Consider the following 13,585-nt stretch of genomic DNA (forward strand, 5'->3'; position numbering starts at 1 on the left):
AAATGCACCCTCGGGGGACAGCGGGAGAAAGCTAATAGACCGGTCCCCGGCTCCCCTCCAGCGCCCCCCCCCGCCCCGCGGAGTGGTTCAGGTGGGAAGCATGATGTGGTTGTCAAGAGGGACCCCAGGCTGCCTCCCTGCTGCACCCCTCCTGCCCCGGCCTGGCCTGCTCAGCAGCAGGAGGCAGTCCGGCACCGAGGTTCCACAACCCACTCTGCTACCCGGAGGCTATGTGACTCGGGCCAAGGCCCACCCTCAGTTACTCCTTCCACACCACAGGGGTTTGGCCCAGGCAACTTCACACTGTCTGAGGCTCTGGGGAGGGCAAAAGTGTCACACAGGCAAGAAGGAGGGACCACACCCTAGGCTCTGACCTGAAACTCTAGGCAGCTGCAGGGAGGCTGTGGGGTATGGTTTCGGAGCCCCCCACTCCCACGAACGGCCCCGGGGTGCAGACTCAGAATAGCAAGAGGTTTCCTTAGCCCGAATCCCAGCGTCTTCAAAAGACCAGGGCCAGCTGCTGACCCTAAGGAGAGGCTGGGGCGGCCCGGGTACAGATTGCTTGCCTGGGCCCGGTGAGCAGAAGCCAGCAGGCCATGCCCATCCTGTCACCCCAGGGTGGCACGCGTGGTCAGGGCTCCGCAAAGGAGAAAGACCCACCAGCCCCCGGCACCCCTCCTAGGTCCACCTGCAAAAGGACCTCGGGCTAGATCAACCAAAAAATCCTCTCCCACCCGAGCAGCACCCACCCACCACACCCTGACCCCAGAGTCCCTGGCAGACAGGCCTTCAGCCGACCGCCCCAGAGGCCCAGAGGCGGGGAACTCATTCCTTCCCCCAGGCAGCCCCACGTCTCCTTCCCTGTGGCCTCCCTCCCCCACCCCCCAAGGGTCCAGACTCTGCCTTGTGGGCCTGGGGGGAAAGAGCTGCTCCCTCCGCCCCAGGACAGTGGGACAGCCCTGCTGAGCGCGATATGCACACACCCTCCCAGGGTGCAGGGGGAGAAGCCAGGGTTCGTGCTCTTCTCGAAGAACTGGAGAATCTCCAAAGAGACTGGCCATTTAACCTGGGGTCCGTGGTTAGAACTGCAGTTCAGGAGAATGAGTTTCCTCTGTAATCCTGTGTATCTCGTGCGTTTAAAACGCTGTTCGAAAAAATAAAAAAATAAATAAAATAAAATAAAATAAAATAAAATAAAATAAAATAAAATAAAATAAAATAAACAAAATAAAATAATAAAATAAAATAAAATAAAATATAAAATAAAATAAAATAATAAAATAAAATACTGTTTGAGAAGGTTCCACAGGCTTCACCAGCTAAAGAAGTCCATGGCATTTGGGGGAGGAAAAAAAAAAGTTAAAAAAGTCTGTTGCAGACTCCAGACAATTAGCCGTGAACGTGCTGTTTGGAGCGATCTGCTGGCCTGGGTGTGTCTCCCACCCCTGGAGGAGCCCCCACCCCCATCGCCGGCCCTCTTTGAAGAAACTGCTCTAAAGATGAGCTAGACCAAGACCCACACCCAGGTCTGACCTCCACCGTTGTGTTTTCTGTGCCCTGAGGTGACTACAAAGCCAGACTCGTGACTCCGGGACTCCGGGACAAGCCGACCTTGATGGCATTGCCGAGGGCTGAACATAGCCTGGACTCAACCCCGGCTTCAGAAAGTTCCCAGCAGGGGAGCAGGCTCGCTCCAGCCACACCCCGGCACCGGCCTTCCTGAGCACCCCAAGAGCTTCCTGCCCACTGCCCCCTGAGCCTGACGGCCCACCCCGCGCCCTTCTAGTAGCCAACCCCCCCCCCAGCCTTCCAGTGCCCGGCTGGCCCCCTGCTTCAGGCTCGGCCGCAGCTGAGCATGAGCCTCCCAGAGGCGCTACCGTGGGCCTGGATGCACTCGGAGCAGTGGCGCAGGGAGACAAGACAGCGACTGGCCGGGAGCCCTGCCCCCTGGCTGGCCCAGGGGGACGCAGCCTTGGCCCTCAGGCTGCATCAGGAACCAGTGGGCGCTTCCCCCCAAAGCAGGAGGACCACGGGGTAGGGGGTGGCTGAGGAGCCCCCACTGCCTTGCTAAGGAGTCATTCTGAAGCCACGGCCCCTCCGGAGCCGCAGGACAATGATGACTCCTGGTTGCCCGCGCTGGTGGACAGCCACTCGGCACTGCCCAACGATGAGCAGTTCATTCATTCATTCAGCAAAAACGTGTTGAGTGCCCGTTATTTGCCAGGTGATGGAAACAAAGGCAAAAATCCCCGCTCTCAAAGAGCTGACATTCTCAGGGCGCCTGAGTGGCTGGTCACTTGGGCCACCAGCTCTTGATTTCGGCTCAGGACATGATCTCAGGGTCCTGGGATCAAGCCCTGCATCGGGCTCCATGCTCAGCAGGGAGTCTGCTTGGGGATTCTTTCTCTCTCTCTCTCTCCCTCTGCCCTTCCCCCCAACACACACTCATGAGTGTGCGCACACTCGATTGCTTGCTCTCAAATAAATAAATCTTTAAAAAAAAAAAAAAAAGAGCTTACATTCTCTCGGGAAGGCACGCAACAGAGGAAACGAATAGGTAAAAAGTCTAGTATGGTGTTCCTGGGTGTCCTAAGAGCCGTAGATAAAACTAAAGAAAGAGAAGGGCGTTGCTCGCGGAGGAGGTAACATTTGAGTACAGACCTGAAGGGGATGGCGAAGGGAGCCGTGAGGAGGTCTGGGGTGAGAGCATTGCAGCAAAGACATAGCACACGCAAAGGTCCTGAGGCAGGAACGCGGCTGGCAGATTTGGGGAGCAAAGAGGGTGGTGTGGTTGGAGGAAAGTGAAAGGGAAGAAACAGACCCTCACAGGTGCGGAGATGGAGCACTGGGGCCCTGAGGCTGCGGTGATGACCTCGGCTCTCCTCCCCAGGAGATGGGAAGCAGCAAAGGTCCTGAGCATGCGAGCGACAGGCTAGGACTTGAGTGTCTGTTAACAGGATCAGTGTGGCTGCCACGCGGGGACCAGGCCACCGGGGAGCGGGGAGGACGCCGGTGCGCCGCCCTGTGCTGTGACAGTGGGTGCTAAGTGCGTTCTGCGCGGGGAAAACTGCCCACCTGGCGCCGCTTCCGGCCCTGGCACGCTTTCCGCACAGCGCACCTGGGAAGCAGGTCCTTCGTCCCCCTGGGAGCAAAGGACAGAAAAGGAAGCTCGCGTCCCGAAAGGCCACGCAGCCGGGGAGGGCGTCAAGGCGGCCTTATCCCACCGACGCCCGGGCTCCTCCCTGTCTGCTTGCAGCCAGGAGGACGCAGCCCTCAAACGCCAGCTCACCCTGCTTTCGCTGTGCAGTCAAGCTCACGTGATACCTGTTGGTCTTACGTGCTTTTATTTTCACTCACACCGTTTGCAACTTTTAATCAATTTTTTTATTTTATTTGACATTCCATTCAAAACCATCAGGGAAGGGAAGAGATGGCAAGGGGAGGGGGAGGCATATGGTGATGGCAAGAGAAGAGCGGAGGCCCTGGAATGATCCACCCACCACAGTCCTGGTCCAGGGCCCGGGAGCCCGGGGCAGACAGGGAAGCCCCCCACCCCACCCCCGACCCCGAACCCCGTCCCTGCACAGCCGCCGGCCCGTGCGGGGATCCACATCCCAGTGAAGTGGCCCGGGACTGAGCCAGGGACCTGGGCAGGGCGGTCTCGCCAGGGCAAGAGCGGAGTAGCCCCCAGTCAAATCCCAGGAACGTTCCAGAGATGGCAGAGGGACCGTCGAGACACAGACCGCTGAGCAGGGGCACACGTGCCCTGAAGTCCAAGCCGGCAGCTGTCCCAGCAGGTGGAAAGGCTACCCGCCAGCAGGTAGGAGGGCTGGGAGGGGCGCCACGAGGGGAAGGAGGAGGCGACCCGGGTTCTCGCTGCCGCTGGGGTGAGGACTCACGTGCAGCGGGCGAGGCAACAGCTCGCGTTAAGAAAGCCGGGAGCCTCTGGGGCTCTGGGGCCGAGTCCACGTGGGAGAGGAACGTAGGGAGCCCCCCTCCAGAGGCTGAAGCGGGCTTCCGAGGCTCATCTGTCACCGCCACCGCAGCCTGGGCCAGCTCTGCAAGAGGGAGTTGCAAGAAGGGAAGGAAGGAGGAAAGGAAAGAAGGATGGAGACAGAAAAAGGGAGCTATGGCAGCCACATCTGAGAGTCCATCATGCTCACCTTGATGCAGCCACGCCTGCAGGCGGAGGTAGATCCCAACACCCTCGCAGGTAGAGGTGCACCCCCAGAAATGCACCAGGCGATGGGCACAGCCCCAGAAGCACTCGCTAATGCACGTACGGGGCAGACTTAACAGATACGACATCCAAGGACACCCAGACAGAGGCCCTGGAGAGGACAGACGTGCTGACAGTGATGCGCGCCTCAGTGCCAACAGAAGGGCGTGGAGCCACGTCCATGGATACCGACAGAGGTGGGCAGGCATGCACCCGTGTGGACGCACCAGGAGGCACACGCCGGGACAGAGATTGAAAGGACACCTGTGCATACAGGCAGAAATGCCTAGACACACGCGGGGCACCTGGGTGGCTCGGTAGGTGAGCATCTGGCTTTGGCTCAGGACATGATCTCGGGGTCCCAGGATCGAGTCCCACAAAAGCCTGCTTCTCCCTCTGCCTGTGTCTCTGCCTCTCTGTGTGTCTCTCATGAATAAATAAAATCTTAAAAAAAAAAAAAGAAATGCCTAGACACACGTACCTGGATACTGACAGATGTGTGCACCCGAGTTCACCCCCACGCAGATGTGCAGGCACACACCCAGCTATGCACACACGGACAGGTGTGCACGACTACACAGACATGCCTGTTCTTATACCGATATTGATGCACAGCCGCACATTTACCAGAACACACGTTCCCAGAGAAGGCGAATGCACACGCACAAGGGCACACTCGAGGACGTGCTCGGGCACGGCCAATGGCCAGGCACACGTACACAGCTGGGCGCTGTTCCGAGCTCAGGCCTGGGGCTCTCAGCACCCTCAGGCCGGCCAGCTTCAAGCCAGGTGCTCTCCTGACACACCCCTGCCAGCCGCCCAGCCCTGCTTGGCTCCCTGGCACTCGGGCCCTCCCTCCCACCACCTCTAGTCTGCCCTTTGGCCCCGGGCCAGGCCCCGGGCTCCAGGATGGCAATTGCCCCAATTCTCCCAGGTGCCGACTCAGCCAAATTTCACACCCAGCCGTGGAGCCAGGCCAGCGGGGCTTGTTGCAGCGTGCTTGGGGCATCGACGCGGGGGTGGCGGGAGGGAGCCAAGATGCTGCAGGGGCAGAGAGAAGAGCAACCCGGCCGCCGTGCAGGCCTGCCTGGCGAGGCCGATGCCTCTACTACAAGTCATCCACCCCTGCTCCCCACCCCCGAAACGGGGCAACGTACCTGTCCCACCAACTGTGTCACCTAAGTGTACCTATCACCCCCCGGACAAAGGGCAGGTTTCGCCTCACCTTCTCTCGCCTCTTCCCTATGATGACCCGGGTCAGATGGCACCTGTGTCATCCCGACCGGGTGGCAAGCTCAAAAGGGGAAGTCGATTCCTCCAGGGAGCAGCCAGGACGAGAACCCAGGGGCCCGGTCGGTAAGGCTGCACCTGGGGAGCGGCCAGGCTCCCATGGCTTGCCCACAGCAGACATCAGTAATCGATCACAGTCTCTTCTGGGGAATCCAGACTTGGCTTGGAAATCCCTCTCGATGCGCCGCTGCAGGCCGACGTTCAAAACTGGCCAGAGCTGGCAGCCGGGAGGAGACTCGCTGCCATGCCGTCACCACCTCTGATTCATCTAATTCGGGGGGCGGACGGGGCGACTGGATGCTTCGGGAGAACACAGGCGATGTGCCTATCAGAGGAATTTCCCTACTGTTTCCAAAGGCTCCTGACTTCTCAGCCACCCTCTCCCTGCCCCCGGGGTCTTACTACACTGGGCCGGAGGTTTAGGGACAGGTCACTGCCGTTGCTCTATTTCACAGAGGGGGGACGCTGAAGTTCCGGCAAGGGCATCCAGGGTCACACAGCGAAGAGCCGCCGTGGGCCTGGGGTTCGAGCATCGACTCCCATCTCGGCGCTCTTTGACCATCCTGGTCAGACAGGCCAGGCCAGAGTGTGCGGGCCTGGGGGGGGGCGGGCAGGGATGGAGGGCGGCAAGAGGGGCCAGTCTCCTCCCAGCAGAAAGGAATCGACCCTACAACTAATTGGTTCAGAGTGCTTCTTTTGACCCTAATTAGCTATTTGTCATGTCTCCATTTGCATACCAGAAAAGATGCAAATTTGCATATTTGTAAATGAGGCTGAGCCTGGATGTGGGTTCTGGAAGCGCTTGGCGGTTGCTGGCAGGCAGGGAGGCAGCTGGCTCTTGCCACTGAAGCATGGGCCGTGGAACGAGGAGATTTGGAAGACAGCTCCTTGGCTTGGGGCTGCAAGGTGCTCTCAGAGGAGGTCAGACAGGATGGCCCGCCTCGCTCCCGCCCTGGGGCTACGCGGTGGGCAGAGGGAATGGGTGAGCCTAACGCTGCTATTTTGATTAGATGAAACAAGGAGGGGGGAATATAAAGTAATTTCAGGACGCTCTGTGCTGGGAAGCCTTCTGTTCCCGTCCTTGGATAGAATCTGTAACACTTGCAAGGGGCGGGGGGGACGTCTCCCTCCACCTCGCTAGAGAGGATGAGGTTCGGGAGGGAACGGAGGTCAGGGGGAATGACACTCTCTCTCCAACACACACACACACACACACACACACACACACGTGCATGCACACGCACGCTCTCCCAGATGCTCACATGCACACGTACACTTGTACACACATCGACAATTCACTTGCACGTACACACACACACACACCACGCACGCAAGTCTCTGCCCCCCAGGAGCACCCCTACACACAACGCCCCAGACCCACAGAGATACACGCACAACTCTAACGGGAGAGGCACATTCGCACATGCAGACATTCCCAGACTTCCCGCCACATACACATTCACGCCCTTACACATACAGACACACACTCAAACACTTGAACATAGATGTAGGCATACAGACTCACTTAAGCTGTGTGTAAATATTTACATACACACACACACACACACACACACACACACACACACGACATACACGAGAACATCCTCGCTAAGGACCAAATTCCCTGGCAAATTCTGGAAATCCTGAGCCCTTTGCCAGAGTTTCTGGTGCCTCCGTGGGAGGAGACAAAAGGAGCTAGGTAGCCATCCTTCCTAGAAAGGGAGCAGGTGTGTCCGCAGGGAACTGGACCCCAAGCAGGGACTGGTTCTCCGAAAAGCAAGGACTAGTAAATGCCCGGTGCCTTCTGGGTTTTTGTCTGGGGCTGGGAGGGGGTCTGGGTGGAGCTGAGCAAGCAGGAGAGCATGGCAGGGGGGTCGGGGGACCCATGATACCTCGTTGGGGCCTGCCATGCATTGAGCGGGAAAGCAGCACGCATCCTCCAACTTCCACGTCGACCTCAGCGGCCGGTGTGGACCGAGGTGCCACAAGCTGCTGCATCTTCAGGCATGTGGGCACCAAGATGCCAAGCTCAAAGGGAGCTTCCCAGGCCCATAAGGCTTCCCATGATCTGGGCCCCGGGGACCTAGAAGCCCGAGGTCAGGGACCCAGTGCTTCCACCACCTTTCTCCTCACCCCCCCACTAGCATCTCCTCCCCAGGGCTTGCACCCCAAAAGGCAAGCTAAATAGCTCCGTATTTGTAAATTAAATATAGCTGTACTCCAGCTTTCCAAAGAGCTGGGAAGGAGAGAAGGAGAAAGAAAAAGAGAGAGAGGAAGAGAAGAAAAGCTGCCGCCCTCAGGAAAGTCTGGCTGGTACAGATTGCCTGAGTCATGAATATTCATCTGGCGAATGAGGAGAGCGGGAGTCTGCATAACAGCTCCACCCACCCAACTGAAAGAAATGTCACCGCCTTTGCCAATAAAGTGCCAAAGGAAGCCGGTGGAGGCTGCCAGCCAGACGGTGCCAAACTGCTGACTTCCACTCCCAGGCGTGGAGAAAGCACATTGTTTCCGGCCCGAGGAGCTGCCACTCGGGGCTGGGGGAACGGAGCTGGCTGCTCGGAGAGAAGAGAAGTCACACCCGCCACCCACGGGAAGCCTGGTGGGCAGCGCGCCGGGGCCCCAGCACCCCTCCGAAGAGGGGCTCACCCCGACCCCCCACCCCCCGCCCTGCTCCCACGCTTCACACTGCCTTGGAGGAGTCTCGAGAGGAGCTTTGCGACTCCTGGGCGGTGACCAGAGACCAGAGGCTGGGGGAGGGCATACGGGGGGGGGGGGGGTGATGCAGGGGCCAGAGGTCCACGGTCACCTTGGCCCCCATTTAGCAGAAGGAGACACCCCCACCCCACATGCAGGTGACTCCTCTCTCTGGGTCAATCCCACTGGCTCTCACTCCGGGAGGTCTGCTCTGACCTCTTTCTCTGCGACAGAGTCGGGCTCCCCGTGCCACCCACCCTCCCAGTCCTGACAGCCTGCCTTGATGCCAGCTTGTCCTGCCCATAGCTCTTTCCTCCGCACGGCTCTGAGCTCTGGGGGCAGGGGCCGCGGTTGGCTGATTGGCCAACGGACTCAGACAGGGCACCTTGAGCCGTTGGGCAAACAGAAGCATCTCCTTCCATCCACTCCCGTTGCCAGGCCTTCTCCACCACCTTGAACGTGCTTGTCAGGTCCCCAGGGGGTCAGGCGCCCTGTCCCAGCAGCTCAGTCTGGGCCTCCTGTCCCCAGGCCCTGCCCCCCACGAAGAGAGCAGAGGGGTTCAGAGCCCCCCGGCACCCCATCCTCATGGTGCACCCACGAGGGTGGGTGCCCACCTGCCCACCGGTCCCCCACAGCTGGCTCCCTCTGGTAATTACCTACGTGAATGGGATAAGCAGAGCCGGGGAGAAGACGTTCTCTTAGTACAGAAACCCAATTAGGGCTGTGGGCGTCTCCAGCTGCTGCTCTGGTTATGTAAAGTTTGGGATGTGTATTTGGGACTTAATGAGGATATTTATGTGTTCACATCTTACCTTCTCAGACTGCTCATTTCAAGCATCCCAAGTACTCTTGGGCCAAGGACGTAGCAATACAAGCTGGGGGACAGGCTCCGAGGGAGCAGCACCACCTCTGGGTAGCCGCACAGCCCCTCTCTCAGGATTCATGGACCCCCCTCTCCGCCCCAGAAATCAAGGATGACACCCACCTGGAGCCTGGCTCCCTTCTTGCAGCATCTTCAGCAAGTCCACTCTCTGCTCGAGGCCTCCTCCGGGGACGGAAACTCCTTTATTGCCTCCTTCGTGGTTAGAATATCAGCAATCAGTGCACAGTTCTTCCTCGAATGGAGCCAGACTCTGCCTCTTGGCGACATCCCTGAATCGGCCCAGGCGTCGTCCCTGGGACCGCGTGGACACGTCGCCCTGTCTGTCCCAGGTCAGCCACCAGTCCTGCAGAAGGGAAATGGGTGCTGAATTTAAAATGTTGCTGTGGTCAAATAAGTTTGGGAAGATTCTATATCAGTTTCTTTGCTGCAGGACTTCTCTGAGCCTTTCCTGTGCTCACACTTAAACTGAGCTGAGAAGGTACTTCATTTCAGGCATCTATTTGCTCACAGAAGCCTTTTCTGTAGAGCGACCTCAAGAAACCAGGGTCCTAAAGAGCACATTTTAGGAAACACTGCTTCCAGCATGTTAAAAGCAAATATCTAATTCCTTGGCCTGAGCTCCTTCAACATTTCTCCTCCATTGGTCCTGATGCCTGGGCCTGTCCCCTCTCTGGTCCTCTGCTGTAAGTGAAGCTCTGCCGTATGCCTCTGTTTCTCCATTGCTCCATACAAGGTCTGACCACCAATTGTCTGTCCAGAAGAGTCTTTACCTTCACTGTCCAAGACCCCATTTTCCCCATTTTTGATGTGGTCAAAACACCATCAGGAGGATGGGCAGCTGAATCCCACTGAGCATCTCCTCTGAAAGTCCCCCCAACAAGCCACGACTGAGCCTCAGCTCCTCATTCTGCTCTCAGACCCTGCTTTTGGAGCCCGCAGGTAGATGCCCAGAGGTGTTTTGGAGCCCACAGGTAGACGCCCAACCAGGTGTTCCAGACAATGGGTCCCTGCTATGCCTTCCCTGCACAACAAGATGGCAGGCCACGGCGAGCCCCCAAAGTATCAGAGCACCAACCAGGGATTCACACACAGTCGAGGCTGTTGCACAGCATCATGCAAAGCATACATTTGTTCTAGCATCCAGTCCCCTCAGAGTCACAGGGGGAGCACTCCAATCATCCTGAGCTCCAGATCTGGAAGTCTTTTGGGGCCAAGGCCATAGTCCATACCTGCATGAGGGAGCCCTGGCTCTACCTTTAATCACTCCCTCCATGCCTGCCTTCTCATCATCCTTCAAGTATGTGGTCAAGCCCAGGCATGGAAAAGAGGCTCATCTCCCTGGCCCAGTCCAGTAGATTCGAGGGGTTCCCTGGACTGGCTATTGAGAAAAAGGCATCGAAGCTTCCCTGGGTTCTATAGAATGGTTAGCGATGCCAACTAGTGTTGGAGAGTGGGCAGCGTGGCACCCAGGCCTGTTAATACCATCCCCCAACCAAGCTCAGTCCCTTTCCCTCCAAACTACTCCCCCAAGCTACAACACTCCTTTCTCCCAGAACAAACACCCCAACTCTCCCACACATGCCCATGCGTGGCCCCATTCCCCCACCCAAACTGCTCCCTCCAAGGTCACCAACAGACTCTCATTTGTCAAGTCCTGTACCCTCTCCCTGGTGTCAATGCCTTTGCAGCATTAGATATGGTTGACCTTTCTCTGGAAATTCACCCCCACCCCATGGAATTCCGAGACCATCTATGCCCCTGGTGGCTCTTCGCCTTCCTGACCATTCATGCAGTTCTTCTTCCATCTCATAAATGTGGCCACGTTCCAGGGCCCAATCTCCAGCCTTCTCCTGCTCCTCCTGCTCATGCATTCCCTCCCTGTGAGATCTCATCCACAGCTTGGTCTTTGGGAGAAGCCCCCTGTGCCCCTCACGTGCGCCCCTAGGATCAGCCTCCTAAGAGGCAGCACTGTGGCCTACAGGTGGCCGCCACAAGCCAAAGCTCTGAAAACCCAGCACCTCCTCTCTCCTCCAGAATCAGCTCTCATTCTGGGTTTTCCACAATGCATAATCCTCCCAGGCTCCAGGATCAAATTCTTTCTTGGCTTGGCGTCTTGACTCTTGATCCGCATCCATTAAACCACCACGTGCCGAGTCCTCTTATTTAATATTTACCTAATTTCCAAAATAAAAATAGCTGTATTATTTTTTTCTGACTGAAGCACCTCATATATCATCAGTAGATAAAAAAAAAATCAAACCAATACTTAAAAGTATGAAAAAGAAAGTGAAAATCACTCAAAATCCTACCACCCAGATATAACCACTCCAGCATTTTGGTGAACAGCCTTCCAGACATATCTCTATGCATATATACACACAGAGATCTATGTATATAATTTATAGACGAGGGATTGTATTATACATACTGTTCTCACTGACACCTGCTTTTCTCTCTCAACAATATGTCATAGACATCTTTCTATGTCAATAAATAGAGTTCTACAAAATTATTTTAATTACTTCATAGTATTCCATTGTATGTATGTATCATATTTTATTTAGCTGGGTCTCTATTGATCCTTTAGAATGTTGTCAAGATTTTACTCTCATAAACAATACTGTGGTAAATATCCATGTGCATATCTCTTTGCTTATTTTCTGCAATTATCTCCTTAGGATGAAAATCCTATAGACGAAATTGCTGCAATAAAAGGATGCTATTTCCAATTGTGCTGCTCTGCCTTTTTGCAAACGTACAACAATGCACTTCCCATCCACAGTGCCCTAGCACATCTGTCCACACCCTCTCCAGCCCCGGGTTTCAATGTTTGCTGTTTGTTGTCTCAAATCAACAGACAGCAAAAGACACATATTTTTACTGTCATTGTTTAAATTATTAGTGAAAGTAAATGAGTATCTTTTCATGGTTTCTTTCTGGTCATTTGTCATGACTTTCTTTGTGAATTGCCTGTTCGTGTCTTTTGCCCATTTTTCTAATGCGCTATTTATCTTTTTCTCAATGAGTGGTAAGGGTTCTTTGCACATTTGAGACCACATTAAATAATTATCTTTCGTATATGCTTTCCCTTTCTTCCTTTTCTTTTAATGGTCTTTCAGGTACTTAAATTTTTAATCTCCATGTATTCAAATGTATCAATCTTTTCTTATGATTTCTGGATATCCCATCATGCTTAGAAGGAACATCCCCACCTTAAGACGACCAAAATAGTCATTCATATGTATTCATTCATATTCATAAAGACTCCATCGTCTTCATGGTTGGTCTTATTGGAGTAAAATAGAAAACCAGCTTGCGCTGTAATGGCTGGCCCATGCCAACACCATTGATAAAACAGCCATATTCTCCCAACATGATAGAAATGCCATTTTGTCATACACAAAATTCCCTTAAATATTTGGATCCTTTCCAGACTCTCTATTCTGTCCCAATGATCTATTCTTACATAAGAAGTTTTAATTATTGTCCCTTAGGATGCCTGGGTGGCTCAGCAGTTGGGCAGTTGCCTTTGGCTCAGGTCATGATCCCAGGATCTGGGATCGAGTCCCACGTCGGGCTCCCTGCATGGAGCCTGCTTCTCCCTTTGCCTGTGGCTCTACCTCTCTCTCTCTCTCTCTCTCTCTTTCTCTGCATCTCTCATGAATGAATAAATAAATCTTTGAGAAAAATTATTGTCCCTTTGTAAAACATTTTCATATATGAGAGAATACATATTCATCATTTTTCTTTTTCAAGAATTTCCCTAACTACTCTACTTTTTTACTCTTCTGGGTTAGCTTTATAGTAATTTTTGTCAAATTAAAAAAAATCTTATTGAGGTATTGATTGGATTATCTTAATTTTGTACATTCCCTTAAGGAGCACAGACAGACTTACAGCATTAAATCTTTTCACCCAAGAACTAGGGATATTTATCCAAGTCTCTTTTCTATCCCTCAGGAGGGTTTTCTGGTTTTCTTCATGCAAATTCTACATGTTTCTCAAAAAGTTTATTTCCAGACATTTCGTGTTATTATTTTCTTCTTGATGGTGTGGATGAGGCCTTTTATTTTACCTTCTAGGTAGTCATTTTATAAATAGAAAAGCTATTCATTTTTGTATATTGTTTTGTTACTGGCCGTTTTACTAAAATTTATGGTTTCCGACTGTTTTCAAGAAATGGTCTTGGGTCTTCCAGATAAATAACCATCTCATCTGCAAACTATGATTATTTGCTCTCCTCTTCCAATATGTATCCTTTTTATTTCTTGTCTAATTATAATGCCTAGCACTTTAGGAAAAGTGTTTTTAAAAATACTGATAACAACAGCTGCCATGGTCTAGCTTCTAATTTTAATAAGAATATATCTAGGGTTTCATCAACCTAATGTCTCCTGAGTATCTTGTCTACTCCTGTGACCACTGTTCTGGTCCAGCCCCTATTAAATTGTCATCTGTGTCATCACAAACAGGATGAACCAGGGTACAGGCTTTGA

At 54.0% G+C, this 13,585-nt stretch overlaps 1 long non-coding RNA gene across 5 annotated transcripts in view; it reads right to left on the reverse strand.

Annotated features, from left to right (window-relative positions):
* Positions 1 to 3,361: 3,361 nt before the first annotated feature.
* LOC144281846 (uncharacterized) overlaps positions 3,362 to 13,585 on the reverse strand; it is a 64,258-nt gene continuing 54,034 nt past the window's right edge. For 2 of the 5 annotated variants that reach the window (XR_013350256.1, XR_013350257.1), the window contains exons 2-5: positions 11,108 to 11,263; positions 9,192 to 9,432; positions 4,164 to 5,834; positions 3,362 to 4,058 (exon numbers count right to left, since the gene is read on the reverse strand). This is a non-coding gene — a long non-coding RNA (uncharacterized LOC144281846). The remainder of the gene's footprint in view (positions 4,059 to 4,163; positions 5,835 to 9,191; positions 9,433 to 11,107; positions 11,264 to 13,585) is intronic. The other 3 variants (XR_013350259.1, XR_013350260.1, XR_013350258.1) reach the window with 3 other exon arrangements.

Source organism: Canis aureus, chromosome 13 (assembly GCF_053574225.1).
Source record: "Canis aureus isolate CA01 chromosome 13, VMU_Caureus_v.1.0, whole genome shotgun sequence".
NCBI classification, from domain to species: Eukaryota; Metazoa; Chordata; class Mammalia; order Carnivora; family Canidae; genus Canis; species Canis aureus.